The 22,844-nt window shown below is 32.1% G+C and overlaps 1 long non-coding RNA gene across 1 annotated transcript in view; it reads right to left on the bottom strand.

The window, feature by feature from the left end:
* The window catches only part of LOC144378434 (uncharacterized), a 192,098-nt gene that overhangs the window by 147,110 nt on the left and 22,144 nt on the right, over positions 1-22,844 (bottom strand). Inside the window, exon 2 of the long non-coding RNA XR_013440083.1 lies at positions 22,482-22,637. This is a non-coding gene — a long non-coding RNA (uncharacterized LOC144378434). The remainder of the gene's footprint in view (positions 1-22,481; positions 22,638-22,844) is intronic.

Genomic DNA, 22,844 nt, shown 5'->3' with positions numbered 1-22,844 from the left:
TTAAGCATGAAAAATCTGGTGTCCTGTTGCTTGTTTTTCTTCAGTAGTTAATTTGGAATTTTTCTCCTGCAAACCTTTAAGGTTTTTCTCTTTCTGAGAAGTGGCATCACCCTCTGCCTGGTTTTATATCTTTTTCATTTATTCTCTTCAAGTTCTCTTGGGAACTGTCATGCAAAGATTTATGATTTTCTTCAACTCAGTTTTTCCCCTTTATTATTTTATTACTTTCTGTACTTCATTCCTCGCCTCCTTCTGAATTTCTCTTTAAATGTAGGAGCACTACCACACACAATATCCTCTCTCAGCTTCCCATCCCTCTCCAGTTCAGCACATCTTTTTCTGCTTCTTTTGTCATGACACCTAGGAAAATCCTCTAGCTTCATCAATTTGACTTTGATAAAAAAAAAAATATGAAGCAAATCAGCCCAACTATTACTTTTAGAGAGTACATTTTAAATTTCAAACATCTCAAATTGTCCTTTTCATTTATGATCTGTCTTTGGTTTACAGTTTTCAATTAATTCCTATGGATTCTCTATTACTATTCAATATGCTACGTTTACTTTAATTTTTATGTGCACCATGTTAATTCCACTTTGTGAAATAATAGTTCTTCCTTTTGTTAAGCATATTGGCCTTTTGCCACAATAATGTTTAGTGATTCTTAGTTCTCTGAATGTTTTGTGTTTTTTATGCCAAATTCACTTCTTGGTAAATACTAGTTCTGATTATAGTAGTTTTTTTTTGTGTGTGTGAGTTAAATGATTAATCAAATACTAGACTGTGGTAGAAAAAGAGGTGGTTTTTGCCTGTTACTTCTACTTGTTTTTACTGGTATCTACTTGTTTTTTATAATATCAACTAAAAATGCTAACACGGACTCCCATATTGGTTCTTAGTACAAATGTACAGGGTGATTCTGCCATCCTATCCAACTGCCTAAAATTCAGATTCCTTATTACATACAGCTTTTGCAATTAATTACTCCTGAGCTTAATATCATTCTTGGATTTTTTTTATTAGATGATAGAGACAAGGATTCTGCCTTTTTTGAAAAAAATTCTAATCTGCACATTTTGTGTTGTTTCTTTTATTTTAAATTTATTTATTTATTTTAATTAGTTATATATGACAGCAGAATGCATTTTAATTTAATTGTACACAACTGTAGCACAATTTTTCATTTCTCTGTACACAATGTAGTGTTGCACCATTTTTAATTTTTTTTTTTTTTTGCAGTTGTAGATGGACAGCATGTCTTTATTTATTTTTATGCAGTACTAAGGATTGAACCCAGTGCCTCACACAAGCTGGGCAAGCACTTTGCCACCTGGCTACAATCTCAGCCCTTAAATACATCTGTTTAGTTATTCTAAAAAAAATTTACATGCACATTATTTATGCTTTTTTATATTACAGAGCTATATTGGAAATACTCGGGGTACTTTCTGTGGGAAGGTAGCTCAATAACATATATGAGGCAGGCTATATTTTTCAATGGAAAAAAATTGTCAGTAGTTGAGGACAAGGGAAAATGTAGATATGCATGAGCAGTCCATCATCTTAAACCAAATTAAAGCCTTATTCCTGATACCATTGAGAAACATTACTGATTACTTTGTATGATTAAAATGTGTTTCCTTCTCTTTCTTCCTCTCTCTCCCTAAATCTTCCTCCCTCCCTGTAAAGCCAGGTAGGATTATTCTAGTAACTAAGAAAGACATAAAATTCCCATCAGTTTAAGTGAATTTTAGAAAGACTTCTTACTGCCTCTAAGTCTCTGGTCCCTGGATTTTTCTCACTTTTATAGAATTCAGATGGCCTAACATTAAAAATTCCTCTCCTACAATTTTTTACAGGATTTTCCAGAAAACCTCTAACTGTAAACTCTTTTTAGGCCCTCTGAGATGTAAATCTCTACAAAAGCTTCTCATTACTTTTATAACCTAGGACTTTCTTTCTCAAGGACCTGGAAGGCATCCCTTTGAAAAGTAATCATGGAATATAGCACTCCTTATTCCCCTCTCTGTGGGAGGTTAGCAGCCTAACTGGGCAGGCACCTTCACCAGGTTTTAAAATTACCTCCAGTCTTAAAGACACAAGAAAGGCTATTTTGTCCTGGGTTAGGCCAATTAGCACAGATGGCTTAAGATTCCCGCACCTCTATCCTTAAAATTTCCCCTGCCTTTTATTTCAGGAGAGTTAAATTCACAGTGTTTCCTCCTTATCTCTTTCTTTTACCCCATCCAACTTTTGCTCTGACACCAGTTCACATCAAATCATTAGTTCATCAATACTTGCCTAGAAAAACACTTACAAAGAGATTAAAATGCTGCAAGATACTCACCAGAAATCTATAATTTTCCTTTAACATTGACCATTCTTTGTGACAAACCATTTGATTATTTTGGCATTGGTGTAATTTCCAGGATGACTTTTCTTATCATAGTTTGTTTTCATGTACAGGAGGTAGGTTTTGCATAAAATAATTTATTGTTTATTATACAATTGTATTTTGCTTATTGTTAATCTAGTAATAATGGCTGGTCCAAACATGGAATAAAAAATTAGAGATACATTCAATTTATGAGATTATGCCTTCATTTCCATGACTAAAATATGATAATCATACATTATCTATGTTCCACGTTATTTTAGTTGAATTTCTGATGTATAAACATGTAAAGATATTACCTGAAATTTGTTTTCTATAATACAGGTTTGTCATGAACACATACAATTGTAAAATAGCTTGTATAAAATGCAAGGTAGCAAGTAAAATGTGATATAGATACTAATACTATTTTAGCGTAGCCTTTTATAGAACTTAGTATACATAACACTCTGTACAAATTCTGGTACAAGGCTGAGGTTTCCACTTAAAGAGATGATGAATTTAATACAGTTTAAGTTTAAGTCTTTGTGTTGGGGGAAGATTTGGTTTTTACAGATGAAGCACTGTTGCCTTAAGAACATTCTGCAGGAGTTGCAGAAGTAGCTCATTGGTAGAGCATGTTTCCTAGCATGTTTGAGGCCTTGGTGTAATCCCTAGCACCAAAAACAAAAACAAAAAAAGAAATGAGGCAATGTTGGGCAGAATAGAAAGACAAACACCACCAGAAAAATGGAGGGTCAAAACACATCTCTGACCCTTATTAAGATGAATTTAAGTATTATAGGTTTGTGATTATCACTTTATTAATCTGTAAAAAGTTCAAGATGACACTCGTTTTGTGAATGTTTTCAAGGACAAAATAATATTTTACATTTTGAAATTTTGTATAATTAGCATGCAGTTTATAAAAGCAGAACCACAACATGTATCAATTTATTCTCTACCAATCCCAATTAATGGAAATCTTATTACCATAGCACTCATCTATAATGCAGTATGCCTGCAAGATAGGATATATAGAGATAAATAGAAGGATTAAGCTAGTTTTGAGGACTTCTTTCACCAGGAAAAGATATTTGGATGTTACCATTACACAGGTTATAGAAAACACAATATTTTTTGTTGTTCATATTTATTAATGTGTTTATATTTCTATTATAGAATAATATTAATCTACTAGAAATAAATATTCCTAAATACTATACATTGTACATATATCTATTAATTGATATGATATTTATTAAGATATTTATTAGACATATCAAGACAAGTATTTTTAGTATGATTTATACCATGAATAAAATGAAATAACTTTGAAATTAAATTTAGAACTGTAAAACAAATGTTGTTAAAAAACAATCATTACTGGTATTATTATAGGATGGCACAAACCCACAAAGGTAATTTTTCTTTTGAATATGTTAAAATTTTCTCCCTCTAAATCTGGTCATCCATGGTATTTTTGATGCTTTTCAGTTTCAAATTATATGAAATCATTATTTTATAATAATTCTTAGTAAGATGAAAACATCTTACTTAGAAATACTAGTACACATACTTAGCCCTGTTGGTTTGGGAATGTTAGTAAGCCTATCATATTAACAGATACTGTTTTACCAGGTTGCACAGATGAACCCTTAACTCTTTTTGGATCAACTATGTTTTGCAGGATTATCTCTACATCAATCACTGTGATAAATTCTTCAAAAGAGATTATAGCTAAGGATTTACAACAATCCTGAGAATACAAATGTATCATCGTTTCTATATCAAAGATCAGAGGATCAAACTTGTCGATCGATATTCAGTAATGTTATATAAGGTCACCAACTAATTATTTTCTCCAAAGTTCATATTTACAAGCTCAAAGGAACACTAGAAATTATTATATCTGAGGGACTTAAGTAAACATGATTTACAGATACAGTGAAAAAGCAAGTTGAAATAACTAAGGGGAGGTAATTTTCAATAATGAGTTGAAATGGATCCTATATGGGTGACCTAAAAAAAAAAGTTTTAATCAAAGAGGCAGCATGGAGCTCACTAAAACCACAAATATTTTTTAATCAATTTAAAATCCTTTTCTCTCTGCTTTGTTTAGTTTGCATTTTTTCTGCATATACTAGGATTATTGATAGCACTGCAGAACAACACTGGTTTAGAGGAAATGTAGCACAACTTCCACAAATCAACACAAAGATGCTGGTAGAATAGCAGTCAATGTCCTATTTGCAGAACACTCTTCACCTCCTGACTTTTTTTGTTTTGTTTTTTGTTTATATTTTTTAGTTGTAGATGGACACACGATATCTTTGCTTATTAATTTATTTTTTATGTAGTGCTGAGGATGAAACCAAGTGCCTCACACTTATTTGTAAGCACTCCAACACTGAGCCACAACCTCAACCCTTCACTCATTCATTTGTTTGTTTTTTGCTAAACAGAAGATGGAAATATATTTTTCTCCACCTCACATAAACCTGCACTATTTCCAACAATTGAGATTGAGGAGGACCTATGGTCTTCCTCATGAGAGAGGAATAACATTGTGTATAATACATATTCTTAAAACCTCTCATTCTAGGGTAAGAAGTTTGGTTGTTATATCCAAAACCCATCACAATTGTCCTTCTCTGCCATTGAATAAACTTAACTTTATCATGATACTTTAAATTTAAACATACTCATCGATAATCACATATATATTGAAAGATTATCAGCACAGTTATAGATCCCTTTCATTAGAAAAATCGCAATCTTGGTTTTTTTTTTTTATTATTGAGCTTTAAATTCCAGCTATACCTCTGCAGAAAGAAAATATGAACTGGCTTAAATAAAAACATCAACTCAATTCAAATATAAGACTACCAGTTAAAGCAAATATTTTATGTAGAATAATTCTGCTTTGGGCTTTTTACTAAAGGTAATTTGGCCACTTAATGATTGAAGATATTTTAAAATCCTTAGAATTGATGTAACAGGTATATTTCTTAATGATTTTAAATTCACAAATACTTATAAACAATTATTTTAATTAAAGACCTATGATACTCCAAGTTAGGACAGGATCCACCTAAAGATGCAACTCTGCCTTACGCTCAATTAACATTTCAATGTGATTTTATATCATAAGCACCAGATTAAATGAAGCTAGTCAAACAGGTTAATTAGCTAAACAAGTGTCCCCAAAGTTTCATGTTTTATTATTTCTCCTTGGTGACTGAACACAAAGTAAGTCTTCAAGAACAATATTGATGATAATAATAAATATGTAAAATGACATTGTTTTAGTGAGTTTTTTTTTTTCATCTCTGTGACCAATACACCTGAAAAGAACAACTTAGAGGAGGAAAAGCTTATTTGAGTCTAGTGATTTCAGAGGTCTGAGTCCACAGATGGCTGACTCACTTGCTCTGGGCCCATGATGAGAAAGAACATCGTAGAGGAAGCGCCCTGTTGAAAGAGCTATTCAAATCATGATCAGGGAGCAGAGAGAGAGCAGGAAGGGCTTCAGGGAAGATACTTCCTTCCAGGGATGCCCCCAGTGACCTACCGCCTCCAGCCATGTCTCACTTGCCTACAGTTACTGCCCAGTCCATTCTAACTAGGATGAACTAATTAGGTCACTGCTCTCACAATTTAATCACTTTACCTCTGAAGATTCCCTCATTAACACAGGAGCTTTGGGGGGATACCTCACATAACACTGTAGTTAGTGACACAAGTATGAGGTATAAGTATATGGTGCTGAGGATAGAACCTAGTGTCTCTCTCTACCACTAAGCCACAGCCACAGCCTTGACTCATTTGTTGTTGTTGTTGTTGTATGTTTGTTTGTTTGTTTTTGCTAAACAGAAGGATGAAAATGTATTTCTCTCCATTTCACATAAACCTGCACTATTTCCAACAACTAAGATTGAGTGAGGACCCACTGTCTTTTCCTCATGAGAGAGGAATAACATTATGGATAATATACGGAGAAATAATTCTACCCATGAAAAGTCATTCTCACGTCAGTGAAAAGAAATAGATTGTTATTCTAGCAAAATGAAAGGCAGGAACAGGCTGGCAAGAAGAAAGGACAAAGGAAAAGAGGAAGAGAGGAAGGAAGAAGCAAATACAAATACAAATACAGGATGTACATTACCTGTGTATCTCTTCTTTTTTTTCCTACATAGGATTGAGTCAATAGTTCTGACTCCAATACAACGAATCCAAATGAGTTATTTTATAATATGAAGGAAGAGATTATTCATACAAAAATCTGACTTTAAATTCAATGCTACATTAAAGTAATAATACTAAAATATTTTATAAAATGAAACCTGATTTTCTATGATCCCATCTACTGCAGAAAGATCATTTGCCTTATAAAATGGAGAATACATTTCAGCTTCCTATATCATCATGCCTGCTCAATCAGATTGAATAGTTAATAACCCCCGTACGTGCTATACTTTCACTTCCAAGATCTTGCATAAGTTCCTTCCTCTTCTGGGAGTTCTAGTTCCTCCAATCTACTCCTGATTGTTTGAATGATGTCAGGCCTTCAAAGGATGCAGCAGCTGCCTCTTATCTACTCTTAAACTTTCTTGTAAATTCTCTCTTATCAGTTATCAAAATGAATTAAAAATGACTATAAGTGAATTGACCATTATCACTGCTCAATCAGATTGAATACTTAACAACATGAATGAGCTATACTTTTCACCTCCAAGATCTTACATAAGCTACTTCCTCTTCCTGGAGTTCTAGGGACTGTGTACCATTCAGCTTGCTTCCCTAGAGTAGGAGGTAATATCTCCCCAATTTTAGCACAAACTAAAAAAAAATCTACTTAGGAGAAGACACATCATGCTATTATTTCAAATGAGTCTAAACTAAAGAACACATTCTCCTCTTCCCACAGATTGCTGCCACACCTTTTATTACCATAAATGCAAGTTTTTACTCAACTAGAGTTTAGAAGTATCTATGTGTGTCTAATATGTAACTGTTTTAATTTACATACCACTTTTGCAAGATCCTATAAAATTTGTTTCTCAACATTATGAAACCAATATTAATTATTTTTTTACCATCTGCTAGACATTGTGCTTGGTATTAGAAACACAAAGGCATTTAAACCATATCCCAAGTCTTTTTCAGTGGCTTTCAGTTTAGTCGAGAAAAAGGAAATGAAACAAAATAAATCAGTTACTACAACACTTTGCAAATATGTACTAGGTGAAAATTTTACTTTACACCATAGGAATACAGAACACATATAACTAAATTCAACTGGGCTGAGGGAAAGATGAACAAAATCTACTACGCAATTAGTTATTCTGAGTTATTAATGAATGATCCAGCAAGAAACGTAAAGTAGCTTAATAAAGATATGAATACACAATCTGGAGGAAACATGTAAGCTGCAATGTATGCTTTTGAAAAAAAAAAATAGTTTAAATCTAACTTATTCCTCTTTGCTCCTAATTTACTTTCTTGAATATATCCTAGAGTAATTTTTCACAGTTGGTATTTTCTATTTGATTCTTTTCATAAACCCTGAAAGTCTCTGTACTGCATTTCAATCTGAAAGTTTCTTTACTCAAAGAATAATGTATCTATAGCCATACAGATATATATATTTCAAGAGGTGTTTACAAATATTTTATTTCAAAAAGGTTTTTTGAAAATAGAAATATAATATATAAACATAACTTTATGTATTTTTGCAAAAATCATTGGTGCTGTTTTGAGTAAAGAACAGTCTTGGGCTGGGGATGTGGCTCAGGCGGTAATGCGCTCGCCTGGCATGCATGCGGCCCGGGTTCGATCCTCAGCACCACATACCAACAAAGATGTTGTGTCTGCCAAAAACTAAAAAATAAATATTAAAAAAATTCTCTCACTCTCTCTTTAAAAAAAAAACAATCTTTTGCATTCTATTAATTAGAATTGGGCCAATATCTTCATACTTAAGTCAATTTTGTTAATTTCTATTTTCTGAGAAAACTTTCCAGTTTTCTTGAATTTACATATATTGTCAGGGTTTAAAATTCTATGAATTTCTAGAACTTATCTACTTGTTTTCCTTTATTCTATCAATTTTTGAAAAGGCTTTGGGGAAAACTGTCATTAAGATTGTGTTTTTATATTAGTGAAACTTTAATAAGTTCACTTACATTATCTTAAATGAAAACTGAAAGACTAGAGAGCGAGCAAGAGAGATGAAAAGACAGAGAGACAGAGACATCACCCATATTTTATTCATCATTCTAATGGTTTTTTAAGTTAAAACTTCAATTAACAGGTAAGCACTCTTTATGATAATTACTTACAATGTTTCAAATTTATATAAAAATGGCAAACTACCCACATCATTCTTCAGGCTAGAAGAATGGATTAGGTTAGCAATTTTCTTAAAAGACAGAAGTTTATGTAAACTGATTCGTTCTAAAAGCCAATTTGATAATTTTATTCCATTGCTACATAAATAAAAGTCACATGTTCACAATTTAGTTGTATGAACTTGGGCAAATTCCTTAGGCTCCTGAAGATTCTCTTTCCTAGCAATATGTTATATAAAAATAATTACATCAAAATATCTTTATATTTCAGATATCTTTCCATCATTACCCACTTTATACACAATTGGGGTCACTAAGGTTCTTTTTTATATTCTGTGACTACAGGTAGGGAACCTAAGACAACTGAATAAGCATAAATACCCAACAAGGAATGGTTTATACAAGTCTTATAAAGCCATAATATTAAATTTAAAATAAACAGCTAAGTGTGTTGGACCTGGGTAATCACATACATCCACAGGTGGAGGAGGGGCAAGTTATAGTAAAGGCCATGAAAAAAACAGAATATTAAGCAGAAATCCATGTGATCCATAAATTTAAAACATAATTAATCTTAATAATCTGTCATTGCCTTATTACTTCTACATGACTTCACACTCTACTTTCATTTTTATGTTCCATGAGATGCACTCAATTATTTTCAATATAAATTAGCATCTTTGGTCAAAAGCTAACTTGATAGTTTTATTTTGCCTTGAAATAAAACTATGACCAATCTAATAAAAAACCTGACTATACAGGGTTATTGATATAGTAAATATGGGATATACCAAAAATTCAGTGAATATTATTAAAGTATCTATGGTTAGAATAATTTAAATATACCAATTCAATAAATATATGTTGCACTCAAGCATTCACTGTGGTTTGCACAGTATTAGATGGTACTAATAAGCAGCAAAGAGAAGTAACTGGCTCCTGCATGTATTTTGAAAGCAACAATGTGGTCAATTCCAAATGCACTGCAGAGTGGTTATCAAAGATGCAAAAGAATAAAGAAAAGGAGTTGGAAGGATATCACTACTATTAAATTAGCTAAGAATATGAGAGAGAGTTCCTTTAGAGTTGAAAGAAAAGTTTAGCTTCCTTTAATATCTAGAGAAATTTTAGTAGAAATATTAGCAAACATTTGTGTATATGAATTAAGACTTTAAATAAAAGGTGTAGTTCAAGATACCAATGTTCTAGCTGCTGGTACATATATACATGAAACTAGATGAGGTCAATAAAGCACAGGTACAGAAGATTAGATGAATAAATACTAAGCCCCAGAGTTTTCCAAGATCAACATTAAAGGAATCAGAGTAGAAGCCACCCACTCAGTATGAATAGAAAAAAAGATATAATGGTATTCTGAAAGAAAAGTGACGAATATGCTTCAGTGGGTAATTAACTGATTACCCAAGTGAGATGGTAATTTAGCAACAGGATATCACAGGTGACCTTATCATAAGTTCATTCATTTTGTGAGTGCATATTGTGTGTATATGTATTTCATGTGTGATAATACTGTGTGGAATTGTGCATTTGTGGAAGGCAGAAGAGATTGAGAGAAGAAACATTTCATTTATTATACTTAATTATTTTAAATTGATAACAATATAGGTTTTTAACATGTACACATTTTTTAAATATATGTATGAATAATGGAATGGTTGAATTTAGCTAAATAACAAATGCATTACCCTCACAGAGTTAACAATGCTGTGTTAAGAACACTGAACATAAAGCCGTTGCATTTTTCAAGAATACAATATAAGATTAACTATACTCACCTTGCTGTCAAATAGACCTCTTGAACTTATTTTTCCTAACTGTATCCTTTGACTAATATTCTCCTATTTCCTCTTCCCTCTTAACTATTAGAGAGAAAATAATAATAAAACCTACTCTAATAAAACATAGAGAACCACATTTATTTTCATAAAAAAGATGCAGAAATTAAGATATCAGCTATTTGTTTAAAAGCTCAAAAAGCATTCCATTTTATATAAAGTTTATAAAACTTCCCAAAGAATCTTCCCTGCTTCAGGAATCTGTGATGTAATCTCATCACAGATATATGGAACACTGGACAGAGCTTTTTCTTTTTAGATATTGGACAACAGACCTTGCAGGACTGTTGTAACTGAGGGGGTGAAGGGAAACAGAGAAAAGATAAATCTAAATATTGTCCCAGATTACTGCAAGAGTCACTTTCCAAATGCCAACAAAGGTAGTGTGAAATTAGAGTCTAGTAGTCTTGCTGAGATAGAGACAGATACCAGAGTTTGAAAAAGCCAATGTGGCTATTATTTGTGTAGCACAATAGCAGAGCTGAAGGGGCTGCACACAGAGAGATTAAAAAAATATATATGTTGCCTAGAGAAACACTCCCCACCTCAAGTATTTGGCAGACAATCTGTGAGTGAATGAACTAAAATGCCAAAGCCAAAAAAGACCCACTGGAAAGCAGTTGATCAAACAATTCCTGCAGTTCACACAGAGATGGGAACTGTTTTCATTTTCACTAAGGAGAATGTAAAAACTTCATAATGCACAGGACATTAGATAGAATCTACAGAACAAATGTATTTTAGTGAAGGGGCTATAATAGCATCAGGGAATGGTCAACCTTCACACAAATCTGGGGGCAAATTGATCCCAATTAACTTAACTTATAACTTACCTTATATTGTTATATTACTATTCATATATAATAAATACATAATTGTTATATGATAAATGAATAAAATATTTAATATCTTAGTAAACTGGATAAGATTATTAGTAGGATATACACTACAGAAGAAAATAAATGTCAATGTACTTAAAGACAGTAATTAAGAATATTCAAAGTAAAACATAGAAGGAGACAGACATTAAAAACTCAGCAGAACATCAGTAATCTAAGGGACAAAAGTTAGCAGTCAATAGATATCTCATAAGAATACTAGAAAACATGTGGGGTGATGCAGAAAATGGAATTTAGAAATCCACAGACATAATAATGGACAGTAAACATAGTAAACACAAAAAGAATCACACCATAATAAAATGGTTGAATACAAGTAGTGGGGGATAATCTTAATAGCAGTAGGGGAAAATACACTCCATCTAGAGAGGAACAATGGTGTATCATGACACTCAACTTTTATCAATAACTATTCAAGACTGAAAAAAAAAGAATAACGTAAAAGAGAAGCAACTATTATCAATTTAGAATTCTAAACACAGTTAAGATAAATCTTTAAAATAAAATCTGCCTCAGAATGAATGTATTGCCAATAGAAATGTATGCAAGAAATGTCAAAGGAATTTTTTCATGGTAATATGAAAAAATACTATAGGAGATTTAGATACATATAATGGAATAAAGGGTCAGATAAAATGATGTGGGTAAATATAAATTATTTTCCTCATTTATAATCATTTTTAAATAATCAATTAAAACAAAATTACAAGTGATACTCTGTGAGGATTTTAACACATGCAGAAGAAAATGGAGAATGATAGTGCACATAATAGGAGGAAGTAGAAATACACTGATTTAAGATAATTATGCTTTAACAGAACTGCTTTAATATCACTGGATGATATAATACACATCTTAGATAAGGATTCTTCAACCTCAGCACTAATAGCATTTTGGATTTGATAACTCATTGTTGTAGGAAGCTACTGTTTGCCTTGCAGGATGATCAACTGAATCACCAGCCTCGACCCAAATATGCCAATTACACACATACTCCCCATCCAACATATCAACCTAAAATGTCTCCAGACATTAACAAACAAACCTCAGCTGCAGTATCAGCAAAGTATAAATGAAGAAGGCATACCTAATGAACAAACAGAAAAGGTAATCTGAAGCACAAGAAAATAATGCTATTCTAAAGGAAAGCAAGGAGGGGTTTTTTTGGTATTTTGTTTTTGTTTTCATTATAGAAATAATAGAACAAACAGAAAACAAACAAACAGCAAGGCAATGGTTTTGAACCCAATATGAAAGTACATTAAATGTAAATGAGCCAAATACTCCAAGTAAAGAAAAAAATGTAAAACTGGATGATATGGCAAAACTTACACATACACTTTTTTTAAATAATCCATTTTCAAAACAAATATGTAGACAGATGAAGACAGGCTACAGAACAAGGATGGATAACTGTCCAGCATATAAGCCATATTACTAGCCATTGGTTATATTAAATAAAATAAATAAGTAGAGTTCTAAGTAAGGAATGTTGCTAGGAACAGAGAGATTTTAATCAGGCATTAGAATTATCATAAAGGAATCATATGAAGAATCTATTATCTGTTCAGTTAAATACATAACAGATAAAATGTCAAACTCTTAAAAAGACACAAAACTAAATTTTGTGCAAGAAGAATTAGATTTGATCTAAACAGTCAAGTAACCTCCTCATAATATATAATCCAGGCCTAGTTAATATCACTAATAAAAACTAACAAAGATTTAAGAAAGCAATAATACATATTCATTATAAACTTGATGAAACCATCCTTAATAAAATTTTAGAAAACAAAGTCCATCAATGCATAAAAGGATTAAAAATCAAGCTGGATTTACCCCAGGATTGCAAGCCTGAATCAATATTTAAAAATTAATAAATGCAATTAACAATATCAATTGACTAGATAACTAAAAAAAATATGACTGCCTCAATATAGCTGGAAGAAAAGAAACCAACAAATTCATGCCAATCCACAATTAAAACTAATCCATATATTGCATGGCAGGGAATCTTTCTCATCTGATAAAGGATTTCAATATAAAATTTATATTTAATCTTATTTGATACATATTGTTGTTCAACTGTTTCAACCTGTGTTCACCTTAAGAACAAGAATAAAACAAATATTCTTGCCAGGTTTATTAGGAGATTAAGAAGTAAAAGTCATAATGATTATCTGCTTATAAGTTGGACGAATTAATATTGTTACAATGGCATTCTTTACTCAAATTTATTTACTGATTCAACACAATCCTAATCAAAACTGGCATTTATTTTTAAGAAATTGACAAACTATAAAATTCATTTAGAAAATCAAATAACCTAGTATATTTAAAACATTTTTGAAAAAATACATATTTTTAACTTTGGTTTAAAAATGTACCCTGAATCTACAGTTATCAGAACACTGTGGTATGGGAATAAAGGTAAACCAGAGATCAAGATAAATCAGAGATCAAGAAATAGACTCACATATATATGGCCAATACTTTTTTTTTTTATGAAGGAACTAAAATAATTTAAAGCTGAAAAGACAGTCATTCTAAGAAATTGTGTGGAGCAGCCTTAGATCCACTATGAAATAAAAAATCCAACATTTAGCCTCTAGTTCATATACAAGTTAATGTGAATTTGGTCATAGACACTTCCATTATTTTATCAATTTGCAAAATTTTCATATGTATTATGAATATCACATCTCATCTATACTTTAAATCTTTTCTGGCATCTAGATAGAACTTTTCTAAATTTGACATCCAAAAAATTAAATGTTTGCAGAATAAAATTACCTATATTTCTTTTTAGAGAAGCTAAAATTTCTGTTTTAATCCATTTTGTCCCATCCTTCCAGAAGTGGAATGCCCATAAAAACTTAAATATAGTATAGAGTATACAATTATTTGATAATAATAATATGAATATAATTGTGTTATAATATTAATATACATATGCTTTAGATTATGATTTTCAACCTATCTTAACATAACCATTAAATTTCATTTTAATATTTGCAAATTTGAAAACTTGGGACTTAATGATAAGAAAAAGTCACCCCAAACTTATTGTTATTTAAAAATGTTGCTAGTTTTCTAAACTTTTCCTTCTGCTCTTCACTTTTAATATTCAAGTCTCCAATCAAGTCTGAATTATATGTTCTGTTACATAAGTTTCCAACTTTGTTTATTTCCAAATTGATATTCAGGAGTTCCTCTGTGTATGAATAAACAATTACATCTTTTCCAGTAAACTAACAGTGTTTTTACAGATTATATTCCCAAATATATTTGGATCAATTTCTGTGATTGATTTATTTTCACATTTATTATGGCTGAATGTCTTTGGAGTTATTATTTTTCATTTCTTGATGTATAAAGATCAGGTCTAGTTTTAGAGTATCTTAAACAACAGCAAACTTTTCAATTTATATCATTGAGAACTGTGTTTCAGTTCAGTATTTTATGCAAAATACGATCATTTGAACTCACAATTTATATACTCTATTGAACTACTTATTGGAATAAATCCATCTGGAAAAAAAAAGCAAATATCTAGTTATCATCTGTGTATGACATTTATCAAAATTACCATTTATATAACTGGGTAAGTTGTATGCATTTACCTGTACCTTTGCTATTGAAGTAAGTGCTTGCAAAATGATTTGAAAAGTCAATGAAAGCATTTCTATTACAATGAAGTATAAATATGGAATAAAAATAAGAAATAGGATAGGTGGCATCCATAACACTTTGATATTGAAAAAATAAGGGCTTGGTAATGTGTTTTGAAAGATGAGTTATCCAAAAGCCAATGTAAGACATATAAAATATATATTTGATTTTAAGGACATCATTTCCCTACTCATTTTGGTAGTACAGAGTTTATGATCATGTGTATACCTGACTGAAATTTAAGCCAAAGAATGGTTCATAAACTAGATAATATATCCTTGAATACGATAAGGAATTGATATTAATCTTATTCTCTCATATTAAGAAACTTTAGATTTCATTATCTTTTGTTTCAGCACATTTATTCTATCATTCCTGAGTGATAAACTGCCATAGAATAAAATGTAGAAACTTAGTGATATTTTTTAAATCTTTTGAGAAGCTATGGTCCACTATTTTTTAAAAAAAACACAAATGCACAATGTGGAAAAGTCTACCAGTTGAGGGTGGGAATCATGATATTAGAAGTCAAAAGGTAGAATCAAAGCATAGATCAGACTACCAGACATAATCTTCTTTGCCCATTTTTTCAATCACAAAATTGTTTTAGGTACATTACCACAGTGGTTATTTTTTTCAGTAATCTTTCCAGTATTTCAAATTCCATCTTATGTTCTGATTTTGATATTTTTGTAATTCTGGCATTTTAAACACCATAGCAGATGATGGACAGATCTAATGTTCCCCTGTCTTCATAAACAAGTATGATTTAGAGTAATGAAGATACACTTTTTAAATAAAATTTAAATTAATGTAGTTTTACAAAGATAAATGACAACTGAACAAATGTAACTATATTTAAGTCACAGTAAAGTTATCCCAGCAGAACATTTTTGTGCCTTTTTTTTTAATTTTCAAGAATCTTGGAACTTTAAGTGATATGAGACAGAGTATATATGCTTCACTAAAGAAAGAGGTTTTGGTATGTGAGGTCTCTTAGCTATAAGAAAGCCATGACACTCAAAGAAATTTCAAACAAATTTCGATTTGGGGTTTGGGTGGGCTTTTTACTAAATTTCTTTTCTTTCCTTAGGTTTCCCACAGTCGCCATATTTTAGAGTCATGTTGCAGAGTCACATCTGCATTGTGTTAAGTGTCTTTTAGGACCTTCAGGACTATAATTTCTCATTAGGCTTTCCTTATTTTTGATGACCTTGACACTTGGAGAAGTACTGGTCAGATGTTTTGTAGAAAGTAACACAATATGGATTTTTTTTTCCTCATGGTATTGAAAACATATTTACAGATAGTTTTTGCTGTAGTTAGGTAAGTCAGGTCTAATGAAAATGGAGACCATTATCAAGAATGGAGTCCAGGAAACCAGAACAATACCTGGAGAAATTGAAATGGTAATGTCCCCAAGGCCAGGAACTCATCCTAAAGAACTGTTAAAGAAGTAGCTCCCAGCAAACTGAGAGGTACTAATAAAACCCCCCTAGGCCTTTTGTGCCCAGATTACTCCTCCCTGCCCCATCAGTCCACCTATCTCCACCTTTTGGCCTTCCCACGTGCATTCTATCACTGCAGGATAGAGGGAAACAAGCACAGGAATGTGGGAGGAATAAAATAAGACCTAAGATATAAAAAAGGGAAGACCTCCCCTTTCCATGCATTCCGCCTTTGGGGTCCCTTTCTTCCTCTGGGAGGAAGTCTTTTTTGCTATCCTTTAATAAAGACTTCCACTTTCCACTCTAGACTTGCCTCAGCATGCTTCTCTGGTGTTATACTTCAGCATTCGGGGAAGGGAGGTAAACAGCGGTAACAGTATTACTGTGATTATAGGTTTGGGGCAAAATAAGCACAAAAGGGAAAAGCCAATATTGTCACATCACATCAAGAGAACATGCCATTAACTGACTTGGATATTAAAACTGATACTTAGTTGGCCAGGTTTCTACCCCATAAAATAAACTCTTTTATTTTATTTACTTTAATGTTTGGAAGCAAGGTACTTCAAGTAGCTCATTTTTAAGGGATGGAGAATTATGTTTCACCTCCTTGAGGAAGTGGGTAGCTACATAAATTACAGTCATTCCTCAGGATCCATGTAGGATTGGTTCTTTGAAATCATGGATACCAAAATCCTTTCTTTAAATGACATAGCATTTACATGTAACTTACACACATCCCTTATATACTTTTAAATCATCTCTTACTCATAGTAACTAGTACAAGGTAAATGTAAATAGTTGTTAGAATGTGATTTTTGGGGGTGGGATAAAACAAAAATAATCTGTACATGTTCAGTAATGATGAATTTGTTTTTCTTGAATATTTTCAATCCACGTGGGTCAAATGGATATGGAATCCACAGATATAGATTATATATAATATACATGGAATTCTACATAGAAAATTAGGTTATTTCCCAATGAATATGTCCAATCATTTATTTATTTCAGTCTAGAAATACTGAGTATTCATAGTTTGGGTTATAATCTAATACTATGTTATTTTATCGTTCAAATTTATCCAGCCTTCGCCAGTGAGTCTTTCAGTTATTTCCTCTTTGACTGTGACATACCTCCATCAGTGGATTTCAGTTTTGTTACTCGCTAGCACAAGATGCTTGAGACTTATCTTTGATACTTTATATTCCTGCCTTAAACTCAGACATTTCTCCAAGTATCACTGGTTATTTATTTTTATTTAAGTTGTATGTGGACTCAACATCTTTGTTTTTATGTGGTGCTAGGATCGAACCCAGTGCCTCACACTTGTGATGCAAGTGCTCTGCCACTGAATAAATAACCAACTCCAGCACTGGTTATTTTTATTGGAAAGTGGTATTGTAAACTAAGATCAGAGTGTTGGGTGTATTCATTGTTACCAGGGAATTGTTGCATTTAGGTTTTCTCTGTGTGGAAATATCCCTATGTACACTAACCCACATATGCAAACATTCATAATAATTTATCTGTCTATTTTATGCTAAACATGAATTCATACTGATGACTCTCAATCTACTGAATTAACAAATGGTTCCTTCTAGTCTCTCTCATTTCTATCTTTAGTTTCTGCCTCTTCTAATTAAAAAAAAAGGAAGCCACCCTTTGCCATCATGTTATTTGTTCAATATGAGTATACCTGCACAGAGATTTCAGTGTTATTAACCCATATGCAGTCTATTTTAAGTTAAAGTTTGTATATGGTACAGTATCAGTTTCTATAAAAAGACAGTCCTCATTTCACTCAACTTGTATATGTTTTTATTTTGTTCCATAGGTCAGTCTATCTCAATGTTTATGATATTGTTTGTCCTATCTGTAATTAAAGGGAGATTCAATGGGTAATAATATAATACCACCTTAATTGAATACAGGTATTTTTAAGTATATCATACTATTATTGAAGGATCTATTAAATAGAATACTATTGTTTATTTCATGCTGCAATAGCATTATCAGCTAATAGATGGTCAACTACAAAAATGCAAGAAATTCAGTATGGGAAATTCAAATTAATGTACACATGATAACTATTTAGCTACCATTAACTCCCAAGCTCTCAAATTCTCTTAAATAAAAGCAATTTGAAATTCATATTTAATATTTTCATTGATAATACTATTATGTGTGTACATAAATAGAAATCTACTGCCAGAACTGCCTCTCTATGCTTCTACTGTTAGTAGGTGATGTTTAGTTTTATGCTTCAATTTGATTGGACTAAGCAATGTGCAGATAACTGATAAGACAAGACTGTAAGGGTGTTTCTGGAAAAGATGAGTATCTGAATAAATAAATCAAGTAATCAAGACCACCCTCCACCAAGTGGGCAGGCAAAATCCATTCTATTAGGGGCTCACAAGAACAAAGAAGCAGAGGAAGGTCAAACTCTCTATGAAATGAGAAGTTCATCTTTTCTTGCTCTTGCAGATTGACACTCTTGGTTCTCAGCCCTTCAGAGTCAGACTCAATTATACATCACAGGGCTTCCTGATTCTGCATCTAAAAGACAACAGATCCTAGAACTTCTCAGCCTCTGCAATCACAATAACATGAGCCAGTTCTTATAATTAATAAATGAATGAATAAGTATATGTACACCCATAGATCTATTCTTTCTCTCTGGAGATTGTACTATAATAACTAACTTAAACTCTAGAAAATATTCTTGAAGACTAAGTCATGAAGTCTGTTTTTATATTCAGTAAGTTTAGGAATGGAATCTTCTTATCAAGTGATCTATGTTATTGCTATACTTAGGCCAGAATCTGTGGGAGTTTCTTGGAGGACTCAAGGCTAAATCTATAATATATGGATTTACAACTCCACTTCAGTAATTTAACAGCAAAAGCAAATATTTAATTAAATTTGAAATATTAAAAAAAAAGAAAAGAAAAAAAATGGCTGTCTTGGAATCAGAAATGTAAAGAAACAAAGTCCAGAAATTTGGGGCCATGAGAAAAGAAAGATGATTCTTTACACCAAAGAGCAAATTATAAAGTTATGCATTTTATAGAATTAAAGAACTAGTTGTCTGTTGACAGGGACTGAAGAGCTGAGCTAGACAAAAGAAAGGACATAGGAGATCCAAAGCTTGGTGCAGCTAAGGACGTTGATTATTGTCAAGAACAGCATTTTATAGTTCACACTGGGTTCCCAACCGTGGAATGCAACCTTGAGGTTAAGTAAGCAAAATAGCAAAATATCTTTTTAAAAACAATTTTACATTTACATTTATTCCCTTAATCTTTGTCCTAGATCTAAATTAGCAGCTAAGCATAAAATAACAAGAATATTTCCTAAATAATCCCACCACAAGGAAAAACATGAAGCAAGTCCACAATCTCAAGGGGAACTTGTGGCATGTCTGGCCATGTCAACTGAGCATGTCCTGAGAACAGTCTGCTGTTCTTGCTTGCTCTGGCATTACAAGAGCTCTGAGGACATTAACTCCTTAACATCTGCAGCTCTACCACAGTCCTGGAGATCTCAGACAACTCCATCAATTGTCCTTAAAACAAGGGCCCAATTAACTTTATAGCCTTCGTCTCATTGTTAAAACCTCAAAAATGATTATGTTGATCAAAATAAAGGTGTGGTGCCCACCATCTTTTAATTAGATCATGTGGTCCAAGTAACTGGACTTTGGCCTCCAACCTAAACCTGAATAGAAATTTGGACAGTTACATTGAAATCCAAGCTGAGTCTGGGAACCCTGGAGAATACTGACACTCAAGAATACTGACACTCAAGACTTCTCTGAATCCCAAACTGTGTTTTTCATAATGCTGAGATATTATTTGTCTCTTCTACTTTACTTACATTTTCACTACTGGCACAAAACCAATGGTAAATATACCTTCCAATGTTTTAGAGTGAACTAAGGTAATGTCTGGAAGCTGAATTCTTCACTGCCAAGCACTTTCAGAAGAACAAACAAAAAGCAATTTTAATTAAGGATGTTCTTGGTAAAGCATTAAAATGATTGATGTAATTAAACCTTGAACCTGGTTCTTACATGATTTTAAAATCTTGGGTGATAAAACAGGAAGTACACATAAAATATGTCAACATATATTTTGAAAACAAGAACATTCCCTAACTCAGAAAACTTATCCATGAAGGCAACAGAGAGGAAAAACTGCTTTATTACTGAATAAACATTAAACCAGAATGAGATGCACATCACAGGCAATCTGTTAACATATTGCAAAGATAGAAAAAAGTATCACTCTTTTATGTAGTCAAGTGTTACAACTTGTTACATCCTGTTCTTAAAATAATGAGAGCCCAAGACAGAGGATTTGACTACACCACTTATTAAACACATTTCTCCCTAAACTCACCTAGTAATTGGGGTGACCATCTATTTTAGTAAAATTGATTATTGTACAATGGGAAAACAAATGTCTGTTTTAATGGCAGTAAGTTTTGTAGTTGGTAGCAAGACAACCAGCAAGATTAAATTTCTACCTTACTCACAGATCTTCTCTCAGAAACTGAAAGGAGGGGTTCTATGGTCTTTGGACAGTTACATTTGGAGGAGATGATTGTCAGGATCTTTGAAAAAGATTTTCCTAGTTCACAAAGCTGGATTGTTGAGAGACTTAATACTTTTCAAAGACATGGAAAAGGAACTTACAAAGTTTTTTAAGTAAATACTCTGAGAGGGAGAAGTCTCTCCATTTCTAACAGGAAGAAGTAAGCTTCCTTATTTTTATTTTTGTTGAATTCCAAGTCAAACTAGAAGTTTTTCATGTAATATCATTTCCATTCCAGTGACCAACTAATCGGCCAACAATGGTTATGCACATTGTGACATTTTTCAAACATTTAGCTGGTCACACTCAGGCAAACAACTGATAGTATTTGTTGCCAATGATACAACTCAAGCTTTCCATCAATATTAAGATTTAGAGAAACATGTATCTTCTTTCATGCTTGACATTGTTTTTCTCTAAATATCATCTCTAATAACAAGTGTCTTTTTTATTCTTTGTATTAAAATGTGCCAACTTTTGAAATAATTGCCGGACAAAGGGGGACTATATTTTCTAATGAACATGTTATGTTATAAAACCATGGGTGAGTACAAATCCATTCACTGTACAAAACAGACCAATAGATTTTAGAACAGAATTCAGTTTCTGTCTATAGTTTTAAATTCCACATTGCAACCAAACTTATAAGAAACTACAACTTGTTCAGTATTAGTGTAGTATCGGCAAACACTATCCACAATTTTCTGAAAATAGAATGACTAAAATACGCCTCTTTTTTCTAAATATCTGTATGAGGCTGATTTTTTTTCTAATACTTTAAGAAGATAACATATCACAGAAGACAAAGGCATATGAAAAATGACAATGCCCCTGTGTTTTCTTAAGTGGGGAATTAGAGAGATTTGTACTCTATGAACTAAAATACCATTTTTGTTTTGAAAAATATAGTTATATCTTGTGAAAATCTTATGTCCATTAACACAAGACATTTATTATTTTTAAATGAATTAAACACATAATATTTACATTTGATAAGTATAGGTAGTTATAGCCCAGATAAACAGAAGCTCTACAAACTTTTCAAAGATTTTTAAGGAAAATCATTCTTAAGGTCAAAAAGTGTGAAAACACAACTTTAGATAAACAAGAGGGCACAGTAATTAAAAAGCAAATATATAAATGTCCTGGAAACCACATCTTCTGAAAATATGGGAGTGATTACCAGTACATACAGCTGATTGCTCTTAAAGAAAGGAGAATACAGATTCTCAGAAGCACATGCTTCTAAAACAATAAAAATAAACAAAATTGACTTACAGGGCATCGTGATGGTTAAAATGGTAAAATACCACTTGGGTCACCAATCACATTTGAAAATGAAAGAGCTGATAAACCATGCAGTGTGCAGTCAACTTTCAACTTTGTCAGGACAGGGTGAAGAGGAGATCATTTCTAACAGACTTCATTCTGAGCCTAGAGAAAAAACAGAACCAACATTGATTGCACCTCTACTGGATATACGTTTTATTTACTTTTTTCACAAATAATTCTGTCAACAAACTATGTCAGGCTCTTTATGTAAATAATCTAAGGTAAAAGAAGTTGAAGTAACTTGATTCATATCACAAGAACTGTAAATTGTGGAGGCAGTAATTAAGCCCATGCTATGTCACCCAATAA

This window comes from Ictidomys tridecemlineatus, chromosome 6, assembly GCF_052094955.1.
Source record: "Ictidomys tridecemlineatus isolate mIctTri1 chromosome 6, mIctTri1.hap1, whole genome shotgun sequence".
NCBI lineage: Eukaryota > Metazoa > Chordata > Mammalia > Rodentia > Sciuridae > Ictidomys > Ictidomys tridecemlineatus.
The sequence above is the reverse complement of the archived record's forward strand: the minus strand, read 5'-3'. Positions and strand labels throughout refer to the sequence as shown.